We start from the raw sequence: 12,213 nt of genomic DNA on the forward strand, positions 1-12,213 counted from the left end.
GGGTTTAGGGTTGAAGGACTGTACTTGAGGTCAGGGTTCCGGCTTCAGGGTTGGGGGACTGTACTTGGGGTCAGAGTTCAGGGTTCAGGGTTGGGGGAATGTACTTGGGGTCAGGGTTCAGGGTTCCGGGTTGGGTGACAGTACTTGGGGTCAGAGATCAGTTTTCAGGGTTGGGGTAGTATACTTGGGGTCAGGGTTCGTGGTTCAAGGTTGGGGGACTGTACATGGGGTCAGGGTTCAGGGTTGAGGGACTGTACTCGGGGTCAGGGTTCTGTGTTGGGCGACTGTTCTTGGGGTCAGAGTTCAGGGTTCAGGGTTGGGGGACTGTACTTGGGGTCAGGGTTTGGGGTTCGGGGTTGGGGGACTGTACTTGGGGTCAGGGTTCAGTGTTCAGGGTTCGGGGACTGTAGTTGGTGTCAGGGGTCAGGTTTCAGGGTTTGGGGACTGTACTTGGGGTCAGGGTTCAGGGTTAACGGTTGGGGGACTGTACTTGGGGTCAGGGTTCAGGGTTGGGGGACTGTACTTTGGGTCAGGGTTCAGGGTTGGGGGACTGCACTTGTGATCAGGGGTCAGGGTTCAGGGTTGGGGGACTGTACTTGTGGTCAGAGTACAGTGTTCAGGGTTGGGGGACTGTACTTGGTGTCTGGGTTCAGGGTTCAGGGTTGGGGGGCTGTACTTGGGTTCAGGGGTCAGGGTTCAGGGTTGGGGGACTGCACTTGCGGTCAGAGTTCAGGGTTCAGGGTTGGGGGACTGTACTTGGGGTCAGGGTTTGGGGTTCGGGGTTGGGGGACTGTACTTGGGGTCAGAGTTCGGGGTTCAGGGTTGGGGGACTGTACTTGGGGTCAGGGTTCAGTGTTCAGGGTTCGGGGACTGTAGTTGGTGTCAGGGGTCAGGGTTCAGGGTTTGGGGACTGTACTTGGGGTCAGGGTTCAGGGTTAACGGTTGGGGGGCTGTACTTGGGGTCAGGGTTCAGGGTTGGGGGACTGTACTTTGGGTCAGGGTTCAGGGTTGGGGGACTGCACTTCTGATCAGGGGTCAGGGTTCAGGGTTGGGGGACTGTACTTGTGGTCAGAGTACAGTGTTCAGGGTTGGGGGACTGTACTTGGTGTCTGGGTTCAGGGTTCAGGGTTGGGGGGCTGTACTTGGGTTCAGGGGTCAGGGTTCAGGGTTGGGGGACTGCACTTGCGGTCAGAGTTCAGGGTTCAGGGTTGGGGGACTGTACTTGGGGTCAGGGGTCAGGGTTCAGGGTTGAGGGATTGTAATCGGTGTCAGGGTTCACGGTTCAGCGTTGGGGGACTGTACATGGGGTCAGGGTTCAGGGTTGAGGGAATGTACTCGGGGTCAGGGTTCTGGGTTGGGCGACTGTACTTGGGGTCAGGGTTCAGTGTTGGGGGACTGTACTTGGGTCAGGGTTCGGGGTTCAGGGTTGGGGGACTGTTCTTGGGGTCAGAGTTCAGGGTTCAGGGTTGGGGGACTGTACTTGGGGTCAGGGTTCGGGGTTCGGGGTTGGGGGACTGTACTTGGGGTCAGAGTTCAGGGTTCAGCGTTGGGGGACTGTACTTGGGGTCAGGGTTCAGTGTTCAGGGTTCGGGGACTGTAGTTGGTGTCAGGGGTCAGGGTTCAGGGTTGGGGGACTGTACTTGGGTCAGGGTTCAGGGTTAATGGTTGGGGGACTGTACTTGGGGTCAGGGGTCAGGGTTCAGGGTTGGGGGACTGTACTTGGGGTCAGGGTTCAGGTTTGGGGGACTGCACTTGTGATCAGGGGTCAGGGTTCAGGGTTGGGGGACTGTACTTGTGGTCAGAGTACAGTGTTCAGGGTTGGGGGACTGTACTTGGCGTCTGGGTTCAGGGTTCAGGGTTGGGGGGCTGTACTTGGGTTCAGGGTCAGGGTTCAGGGTTGGGGGACTGTACATCGGGTCAGGTTTCGGGGTTCAGGGTTGGGGGAACTGTACTCGGGGTCAGTGTTCAGCTTTCAGGGTTGGGTGACTGTACTTGGGGTAAGGGGTCAGGGTTCAGGGTTCAGGGTTGGGGGACTGTACTTGGGGTCAGGGTTCAGGGTTGGGGGACTGTACTTGGGTTCAGAGTTCCGGTTTCAGGTTGGGTGACTGTACTTGGGGTCAGGGGTCAGGGTTCAGATTTGGGGACTGTACTTAGGGTCAGGGGTCAGGATTCTGGTTTGCTGGAATGTACTTGGGGTCACAGTTCAGGGTTCAGCGTTGGGGGACTGTACTTGGGGTCAGAGTTCAGGGTTCAGGGTTGGGGGACTGTACTCGGGGTCAGGGTTCAGGGTTCATGGTTGGGCGACTGTACTTGGGGTCAGGGTTCAGGGTTGGCCGACTGTACTTGGGGTCAGGGTTCAGGGTTGGGGGACTGTACTTGGAGTCAGGGTTCGGGGTTCAGGTTTGGATGACTGTTCTTGGGGTCAGGGGTCAGTTTTCAGCGTTGGGGGACTGTTCTTGTGGTCAGAGTTCAGGGTTCAGGGTTGGGGAACTGTACTTGGGGTCAGAGTTCAGGGTTCAGGGTTGGGGGACTGTACTTGGAGTCAGGGTTCGGGTTTCAGGGTGGGTGACTATTTTGGGGTCAGGGTTCAGGGTTGGGGGACTGTACTTGGGGTCAGAGTTCAGGGTTCAGGGTTGGGGGGACTGTACTAGGAGTCAGGGTTCGGGGTTCAGGGTTGGGTGACTGTTCTTGGGGTCAGGGTTCAGGGTTGGTGGACTGTACTTGGGGTCAGAGTTCAGGGTTCAGGGTTGGAGGACTGTACTTGGGGTCAGAGTTCAGGGTTTAGGGTTGAAGGACTGTACTTGGGGTCAGGGTTCAGGCTTCGGGGTTGGGGGACTGTACTTGGGGTCAGAGTTCAGGGTTCAGGGTTGGGGGAATGTACTTGGGGTCAGGGTTCAGGGTTCCGGGTTGGGTGACAGTACTTGGGGTCAGAGATCAGGGTTCAGGGTTGGGGTACTGTACTTGGGTCAGGGTTCGAGGTTCAAGGTTGGGGGACTGTACATGGGGTCAGGGTTCAGGGTTGAGGGACTGTACTCGGGGTCAGGGTTCTGGGTTGGGCGACTGTACTTGGGGTCAGGGTTCAGTGTTGGGGGACTGTACTTGGGTCAAGGTTCGGGGTTCAGGGATGGGGGACTGTTCTTGGGGTCAGAGTTCAGGGTTCAGGGTTGGGGGACTGTACTTGGGGTCAGGGTTCGAGGTTCAAGGTTGGGGGACTGTACATGGGGTCAGGGTTCAGGGTTGAGGGACTGTACTCGGGGTCAGGGTTCTGGGTTGGGCGACTGTACTTGGGGTCAGGGTTCAGTGTTGGGGGACTGTACTTGGGTCAGGGTTCGGGGTTCAGGGTTGGGGGACTGTTCTTGGGGTCAGAGTTCAGGGTTCAGGGTTGGGGGACTGTACTTGGGGTCAGGGTTCGGGGTTCGGGGTTGGGGGACTGTACTTGGGGTCAGAGTTCAGGGTTCAGCGTTGGGGGCTGTACTTGGGGTCAGAGTTCAGTGTTCAGGGTTGGGGGACTGCACTTGGAGTCAGGGTTCAGGGATCAGGGTAGGGGGACTGTACTTGGGGTCAGGGTTCGGGGTTCAGGGTTGGGGGACTGTACTCGGGGTCAGGGTTCAGGGTTCATGGTTGGGCAACTGTACTTGGGTTCAGGGTTCAGGGTTGGGCGACTGTACTTGGAGTCAGGGTTCGGGGTTCAGGGTTGGATGACTGTTCTTGGGGTCAGGGGTCAGTTTTCAGGGTTGGGGGACTGTACTTGGGGTAAGAGTTCAGGGTTCAGTGTTGGGGGACTGTACTTGGGGTCAGAGTTCAGGGTTCCGGGTTGGGGGACTGTACTTGGAGTCAGGGTTCGGGGTTCAAGGTTGGGTGACTGTTCTTGGGGTCAGGGGTCAGGGTTCAGGGTTGGGGGACTGTACTTGGGTCAGAGTTCAGGGTTCAGGGTTGGGGGACTGTACTTGGGGTCAGAGTTCAGGGTTTAGGGTTGAAGGACTGTACTTGGGGTCAGGGTTCAGGCTTCGGGGTTGGGGGACTGTACTTGGGGTCAGAGTTCAGGGTTCAGGGTTGGGGGAATGAACTTGGGGTCAGGGTTCAGGGTTCCGGGTTTGGTGACAGTACATGGGGTCAGAGATCAGGGTTCAGGGTTGGGGTACTGTACTTGGGGTCAGGGTTCGTGGTTCAAGGTTGGGGGACTGTACATGGGGTCAGGGTTCAGGGATGAGGGACTGTGCTCAGGGTCAAGGTTCAGGGTTGGGCGACTGTACTTGGGGTCAGGGTTCAGTGTTGGGGGACTGTACTTGGGTCAGGGTTCGGGGTTCAGGGTTGGGGGACTGTTCTTGGGGTCAGAGTTCAGGGCTCAGGATTGGGGGACAGTACTTGGGGTCAGGGTTCGGGGTTCTGGGTTGGGGGACTGTACTTGGGGTCAGAGTTCAGGGTTCAGGGTTGGGGGACTGTACTTGGGGTCAGGGTTCAGTGTTCAGGGTTCGGGGACTGTAGTTGGTGTCAGGGGTCAGGGTTCAGGGTTGGGGGACTGTACTTGGGGTCAGGGTTCAGGGTTAACGGTTGGGGGACTGTACTTGTGGTCAGGGGTCAGGGTTCAGGGTTGGGGGACTGTACTTGGGGTAAGGGTTCAGGGTTGGGGGACTGTACTTGGGGTCAGAGTTCTGGGTTTAGGGTTGGGGGACTGTACTTGGCGTCAGGGTTCGGGGTTCAGGGTTGGGTGACTGTTCTTGGGGTCAGGGGTCAGGGTTCAGGGTTGGGGGACTGTACTTGGGGTCAGAGTTCAGGTTTCAGGGTTGGGGGACTGTACTTGGGGTCAGAGTTCAGGGTTTAGGGTTGAAGGACTGTACTTGGGGTAAGGGTCCAGGCTTCGGGGTTGGGGGACTGTACTTGGGGTCAGAGTTCAGGGTTCAGGGTTGGGGGAATGTACTTGGGGTCAGGGTTCTGGGTTGCGGGTTGGGTGACAGTACTTGGGGTCAGAGATCAGGGTTCAGGGTTGGGGTACTGTACTTGGGGTCAGGGTTCGTGGTTCAAGGTTGGAGGACTGTACATGGGGTCACGGTTCAGGGTTGGGCGACTGTACTTGGTGTCAGGGTTCAGTGTTGGGGGACTGTACTTGGGTCAGTGTTCAGGGTTCAGGGTTGGGGGACTGTTCTTGGGGTCAGAGTTCAGGGTTCAGGCTTGGGGGACTGTAGTTGGGGTCAGGGTTCGGGGTTCGGGGTTGGGGGACTGTACATGGGGTCAGAGTTCAGGGTTCAGGGTTGGGGGACTGTACTTGGGGTCAGGGTTCAGTGTTCAGGGTTCGGGGACTGTAGTTGGTGTCAGGGGTCAGGGTTCAGGGTTGGGGGACTGTACTTGGGGTCAGGGTTCAGGGCTAACGGTTGGGGGACTGTACTTGGGGTCAGGGGTCAGGGTTCAGGGTTGGGGGACTGTACTTGGGGTCAGGGTTCAGGGTTGGGGGGCTGTACTTGTGATCAGGGGTCAGGCTTCAGGGTTGGGGGACTGTACTTGGTGTCTGGGTTCAGGGTTCAGGGTTGGGGGGCTGTACTTGGGATCAGGGGTCAGGGTTCAGGGTTGGGGGACTGTACTTGGGGTCAGAGTTCAGGGTTGGGGGACTGTACTTGGCGTCAGGGGTCAGGGTTCAGGGTTGAGGGACTGTACTCGGGGTCAGGGTTCTGGGTTGGGCGACTGTACTTGGGGTCAGGGTTCAGTGTTGGGGGACTGTACTTGGGTCAGGGTTCGGGGTTCAGGGTTGGGGGACTGTTCTTGGGGTCAGAGTCCAGGGTTCAGGGTTGGGGGACTATACTTGGGGTCAGGGTTCAGGGTTCGGGGTTGGGGGACTGTACTTGGGGTCGGAGTTCAGGGTTCAGGGTTGGGGGACTGTACTTGGGGTCAGGGTTCAGTGTTCAGGGTTTGGGGACTGTAGTTGGTGTCAGGGGTCAGGGTTCAGGGTTGGGGGACTGTACTTGGGGTCAGGGTTCAGGGTTAACGGTTGGGGGACTGTACTTGGGGTCAGGGGTCTGGGTTCAGGATTGGGGGACTGTAGTTGGGGTCAGGGTTCAGGGTTGGGGGAATGCACTTGTGATCAGGTGCCAGGGTTCAGGGTTGGGGGACTGTACTTGTGGTCAGAGTACAGTGTTCAGGGTTGGGGGACTGTACTTGGTGTCTGGGTTCAGGGTTCAGGGTTGGGGGGCTGTACTTGGGTTCAGGGGTCTGGATTCAGGGTTGGGGGACTGTACTTGGGGTCAGTGTTCAGGGTTCAGGGTTGGGGGACTGTACTTGTGGACAGGGTTCAGGGTTCGGGGACTGTACTTGTGATCAGGGGTCAGGGTTCAGGGTTGGGGGACTGTACTTGTGGTCAGAGTACAGTGTTCAGGGTTGGCGGACTGTACTTGGGGTCAGGGTTCAGGGTTCGGTGTTGTGGGAATATACTTGGGGTCAGAGTTCAGGGTTCAGTGTTGGGGGACTGTACTTGGGGTCAGGTTCAGGGTTGAGTGACTGTACTTGGGGTCAGGGTTCAGGTTTCAGAGTTGGGTGACTGTACTTGGGGTCAGGGTTCAGGGTTCAGGGTAGGGTGACTGTACTTGGAGTCAGGGCTCAGGGTTCACTGTTTGGGGACTGTACTTGGTGTCAGGGTTGGGGGTTCAGGGTTGCGTGTCTGTACTTGGGGTCAGGGGTCAGGTTTCTGGGTTGGGGGACTGTACTTCGGGTCAGAGTTCAGGGTTCAGGATTGGGGGACTGTACTCGGGGTCAGGGTTCAGGGTTCAGGGCTGGGTGACTGTACTTGGGGTCAGAGTTCAGGGTTCAGGGCTGGGGGACTGTACTTGGTGTCAGGTTTCAGGATTGGGGTACTGTACTTGGGGTCAGGTTTCAGGTTTGGGGGACTGTACTTGGGGTCACGGGTCAGGGTTCAGTGTTGGTGGACTGTACTTGGGGTCAGGGTTCAGGGTTGGGGGACTGTACATGGGATCAGGGTTCGGGGTTCAGGGTTGGGGGACTGTACTCGGGGTCAGGGTTCAGCGTTCAGGGTTGGGTGACTGTACTTGGGGTCAGGGTTCACAGTTCAGGGTTGGGGGACTGTACTTGGGGTCAGGGTTCAGGGTTCGGGGACTGTACTTGGGGTCAGGGGTCAGGGTTCAGATTTGGGGGACTGTACTTAGGGTCAGGGGTCAGGATTCAGGTTTGCGGGAATGTACTTGGGGTCACAGTTCAGGGTTCAGTGTTGGGGGACTGTACTTGGGGTCAGAGTTCAGTGTTCAGGGTTGGGGGACTGTACTTGCGGTCAGGGTTCGGCGTTCTGGGTTGGGGGACTGTGCTCGGGGTCAGGGTTCAGGGTTCACGGCTGGGGGACTGTACTTGGGGTCAGAGTTCAGGGTTTAGGGCTGGGGGACTGTATTTGGTGTCAGGTTTCAGGATTGGGGCACTGTTCTTGGGGTCATGTTTCAGGTTTGGGGGACTGTACTTGGGGTCAGGGGTCAGGGTTCAGTGTTGGTGGACTGTACTTGGGGTCAGGGTTCAGGGTTGGGGGACTGTACATGGGGTCAGGGTTCGGGGTTCAGGGTTGGGGGGCTGTACTCGGGGTCAGGGTTCTGCGTTCAGGGTTGGGTGACTGTACTTGGGGTAAGGGGTCAGGGTTCAGGGTTCAGGGTTGGGGGATTGTACTTGGGGTCAGGGTTCAGGGCTGGGGGACTGTACTTGGGGTCAGGGGTCAGGGTTCAGATTTGGGGGACTGTACTTAGGGTCAGGGGTCAGGATTCAGGTTTACGGGAATGTACTTGGGGTCACAGTTCAGGGTTCAGTGTTGGGGGACAATACGTGGGGTCAGAGTTCAGTGTTCAGGGTTGGGGGGACTGTACTTGGGGTCAGGGTTCAGGGTTCAGGGTTGGGGGACTGTACTTGGGGTCAGGGTTCGGCGTTCAGGGTTGGGGGACGGTACTCGGGGTCAGGGTTCAGGGTTCATGGTTGGGCGAATGTACTTGGGGTCAGGGTTCAGGGTTGGGCGACTGTACTTGGGGTCAGGGTTCAGGGTTGGGGGACTTTACTTGGAGTCAGGGTTCGGGGTACAGGGTTGGATGACAGTTCTTGGGGTCAGGGGTCAGGGTTCAGTGTTGGGGGACTGTTCTTGGGGTCAGAGTTCAGGGTTCAGGGTTGGGGGACTGTACTTGGAGTAAGTGTTCGGGGTTCAGGGTTGGTTGACTGTTCCTGGGGTCAGGGGTCAGGGTTCAGGGTTGGGGGACTGTACTTGGGGTCAGAGTTCAGGGTTCAGTGTTGGGGGACTGTACTTGGGGTCAGAGTTCAGGGTTTAGGGTTGAAGGACTGTACTTGGGGTCAGGGTTCAGGCTTCGGGGTTGGGGGACTGTACTTTTGGTCAGAGTTCTGGGTTCAGCGTTGGGGGAATGTACTTGGGGTCAGAGTTCAGGGTTCAGGATTAGGGGACTGTACTTGGGGTCAGAGTTCAGGGTTCAGGATTGGGGGGCTGTACTCGGGGTCAGGGTTCAGGGTTCTGGGCTGGGGGACGGTACTTGGGGTCAGAGTTCAGGGTTCAGGGCTGGGGGACTGTACTTGGGGTCAGGTTTCAGGTTTGGGGGACTGTACCTGGGGTCAGGGGTCAGGGTTCAGTGTTGGTGGACTGTACTTGGGGTCAGGGTTCAGGGTTGGGGGACTGTACATGGGGTCAGGGTTCGGGGTTCAGTGTTGGGGGACTGTACTCGGGGTCAGGGTTCAGCGTTCAGGGTTGGGTGACTGTACTTGGGGTCAGGGGTCAGGGTTCAGGGTTCAGGACTGGCGGACTGTACTTGGGGTCAGGGTTCAGATTTGGGGGACTGTACTTGGGGTCAGGGTTCAGGGATCGGGGCTGCGGGACTGTACTTGGGGTCAGAGTTCAGGTTTCAGGGTTGGGGGACTATACTTGGGGTCAGGGTTCGGGGTTCAGGATTGTGGGACTGTACTTGGGGTCAGGGTTCAGTGTTCAGGGTTTGGGGATTGTACTTGGGATCAGGTTTCAGGTTTGGGGGACTGTACTTGCGGTCAGGGTTCAGGGTTGGGGGACTGTACATGGGGTCAGGGTTCGGGGTTCAGGGTTGGGGGACTGTACTCGGGGTCAGAGTTCAAGGTTGGGTGACTGTACTTGGGGTCAGGGTTCAGGGTTGGGGAACTGTATTTGGGGTCAGAGTTCAGGGTTCAGGGTTGGGTGAGTGTTCTTGGGGTCAGGGGTCAGGATTCAGGTTTGGGGGACTGTACTTAGGGTCAGGGGTCGGGTTCAGGTTTGGGGGAATGTACGTGGGGTCACAGTTCAGGGTTCAGTGTTGGGGAACTGTACTTGGGGTCAGAGTTCAGGGTTCAGGTTTGGGGGACTGTACTCGGGGTCAGGGTTCAGGGTTGGGCGACTACTTGGGTTCAGGGTCGGGGTTCAGTGTTGGGTGACTTTACTTGGGGTCAGGGGTCAGGGTTCAGGGTTGGGGGACTGTACTTATGGTCAGGGTTCGGGGTTCGGGGTTGGGGGACTATACTTGGGGTCAGAGATCAGGGTTCAGGGTTGGGGACTGTACTTGGGGTCAAGGTTCAGTGTTCAGTGTTGGGGGACTGTACTTGGGGTCAAGGTTCAGTGTTCAGGGTTGGGGGACTGTACTTGTGGTCAGGGTTCAGGGTTCTGGGTTGGGGGACTGTAGTTGGTGTCAGGGGTCAGGGTTCAGGGTTGGGGGACTATACTTGGGGTCAGGGTTCAGGGTTAACGGTTGGGGGACTGTACTTGGGGTCAGGGGTCAGGGTTCAGGGTTGGGGGACTGTACTTGGGGTCAGGGTTCAGGGTTGGGGTACTGTACTTGTGATCAGGGGTCAGGCTTCAGGGTTGGGGGACTGTACTTGGGGTCAGGGTTCAGGGTTGGGGGACTGTACTTGTGATCAGGGGTCAGAGTTCGGGGTTGGGGGACTGTACTTGGTGTCTGGGTTCAGGGTTCAGGGTTGGGGGGCTGTGCTTGGGTTCAGGGTTCAGGGTTCGGGCTTGGGGTACTCTACTTGGGGTCAGAGTTCAGGGTTCAGTGTTGGGGACTGTACTTGGGGTCAGGGTTGAGTGACTGTACTTGGGGTCAGGGATCAGTTTTCAGAGTTGGGTGACTGTACTTGGGGTCAGGGTTCAGGGTTCAGGGCAGGGTGACTGTATTTGGGGTCAGGGTTCAGTGTTGGGGGACTGTACTTGGGGTCAGAGTTCAGGGTTGGGGGACTGTGCTTGGGTTCAGGGTTCGGGGTTGGGGGACTGTAATTGGGATCAGAGTTCAGGGTTCAGGGTTGCGGGACTGTACTTGGGGTCAGAGTTCAGGGTTCAGGGTTGGGGGACTGTACTTGGGGTCAGGGTTCAGGGTTCAGGGCTGGGGGACTGTACTTGGGGTCAGAGTTCAGGGTTCAGGGCTGGGGGACTGTACTTGGTGTCAGGTTTCAGGATTGGGGTCCTGTACTTGGGGTCAGGTTTCAGTGTTGGTGGATGTACTTGGGGTCAGGGTTCAGGGTTGGGGGACTGTACATGGGATCAGGGTTCGGGGTTCAGGGTTGGGGGACTGTACTCGGGGTCAGGGTTCAGCGTTCAGGGTTGGGTGACTGTACTTGGGGTCAGGGGTCAGGGTTCACGGTTCAGGGTTGGGGGACTGTACTTGGGGTCAGGGTTCAGGGTTGGGGGACTGTACTTGGGTCAGGGTTCAGATCTGGGGGACTGTACTTAGGGTCAGGGGTCAGGATTCAGGTTTGCGGGAATGTACTTGGGGTCACAGTTCAGGGTTCAGTGTTGGGGGACTGTACTTGGGGTCAGAGTTCAGTGTTCAGGGTTGGGGGACTGTACTTGGGGTCAGGGTTCGGCGTTCTGAGTTGGGGGACTGTACTCGGGGTCAGGGTTCAGTGTTCAGGGCTGGGGGACTGTATTTGGTGTCAGGTTTCAGGATTGGGGGACTGTTCTTGGGGTCATGTTTCAGGTTTGGGGGACTGTACTTGGGGTCAGGGGTCAGGGTTCAGTGTTGGTGGACTGTACTTGGGGTCAGGGTTCAGGGTTGGGGGACTGTACATGGGGTCAGGGTTCGGGGTTCAGGGTTGGGGGACTGTACTCGGGGTCAGGGTTCAGCGTTCAGGGTTGGGTGACTGTACTTGGGGTAAGGGGTCAGGGTTCAGGGTTCAGGGTTGGGGGACTGTACTTGGGGTCAGGGTTCAGGGTCGGGGGACTGTACTTGGGGTCAGGGGTCAGGGTTCAGATTTGGGGGACTGTACTTAGGGTCAGGGGTCAGGATTCAGGTTTGCGGGAATGTACTTGGGGTCACAGTTCAGGGTTCAGTGTTGGGGGACTGTACGTGGGGTCAGAGTTCAGTGTTCAGGGTTGGGGGACTGTACTTGGGGTCAGGGTTCAGGGTTGGGGGAATGTACTTGGGGTCAGGGTTCGGCGTTCAGGGTTGGGGGACGGTACTCGGGGTCAGGGTTCAGGGTTCATGGTTGGGCGACTGTACTTGGGGTCAGGGTTCAGGGTTGGGCGACTGTACTTGGGGTCAGGGTTCATGGTTGGGGGACTTTACTTGGAGTCAGGGTTCGGGGTACAGGGTTGGATGACTGTTCTTGGGGTCAGGGGTCAGGGTTCAGTGTTGGGGGACTGTTCTTGGGGTCAGAGTTCAGGGTTCAGGGTTGGGGGACTGTACTTGGAGTAAGTGTTCGGGGTTCAGGGTTGGGTGACTGTTCCTGGGGTCAGGGGTCAGGGTTCAGGGTTGGGGGACTGTACTTGGGGTCAGAGTTCAGGGTTTAGGGTTGAAGGACTGTACTTGGGGTCAGGGTTCAGGCTTCGGGGTTGGGGGACTGTACATGGGGTCAGGGTTCGGGGTTCAGTGTTGGGGGACTGTACTCGGGGTCAGGGTTCAGCGTTCAGGGTTGGGTGACTGTACTTGGGGTCAGGGGTCAGGGTTCAGGATTGGCGGACTGTACTTGGGGTCAGGGTTCAGTTTTGGGGGACTGTACTTGGGGTCAGGGTTCAGGGATCGGGGCTGCGGGACTGTACTTGGGGCCAGAGTTCAGGTTTCAGGGTTGGGGGACTATACTTGGGGTCAGGGTTCGGGGTTCAGGATTGTGGGACTGTACTTGGGGTCAGGGTTCAGTGTTCAGGGTTTGGGGATTGTACTTGGGATCAGGTTTCAGGTTTGGGGGACTGTACTTGCGGTCAGGGTTCAGGGTTGGGGGACTGTACTTGGGATCAGGGTTCGGGGT

This window comes from Carcharhinus amblyrhynchos, chromosome 17 (assembly GCF_965287045.1).
Source record: "Carcharhinus amblyrhynchos chromosome 17, sCarAmb.v2.hapA, whole genome shotgun sequence".
Lineage (NCBI taxonomy): Eukaryota > Metazoa > Chordata > Chondrichthyes > Carcharhiniformes > Carcharhinidae > Carcharhinus > Carcharhinus amblyrhynchos.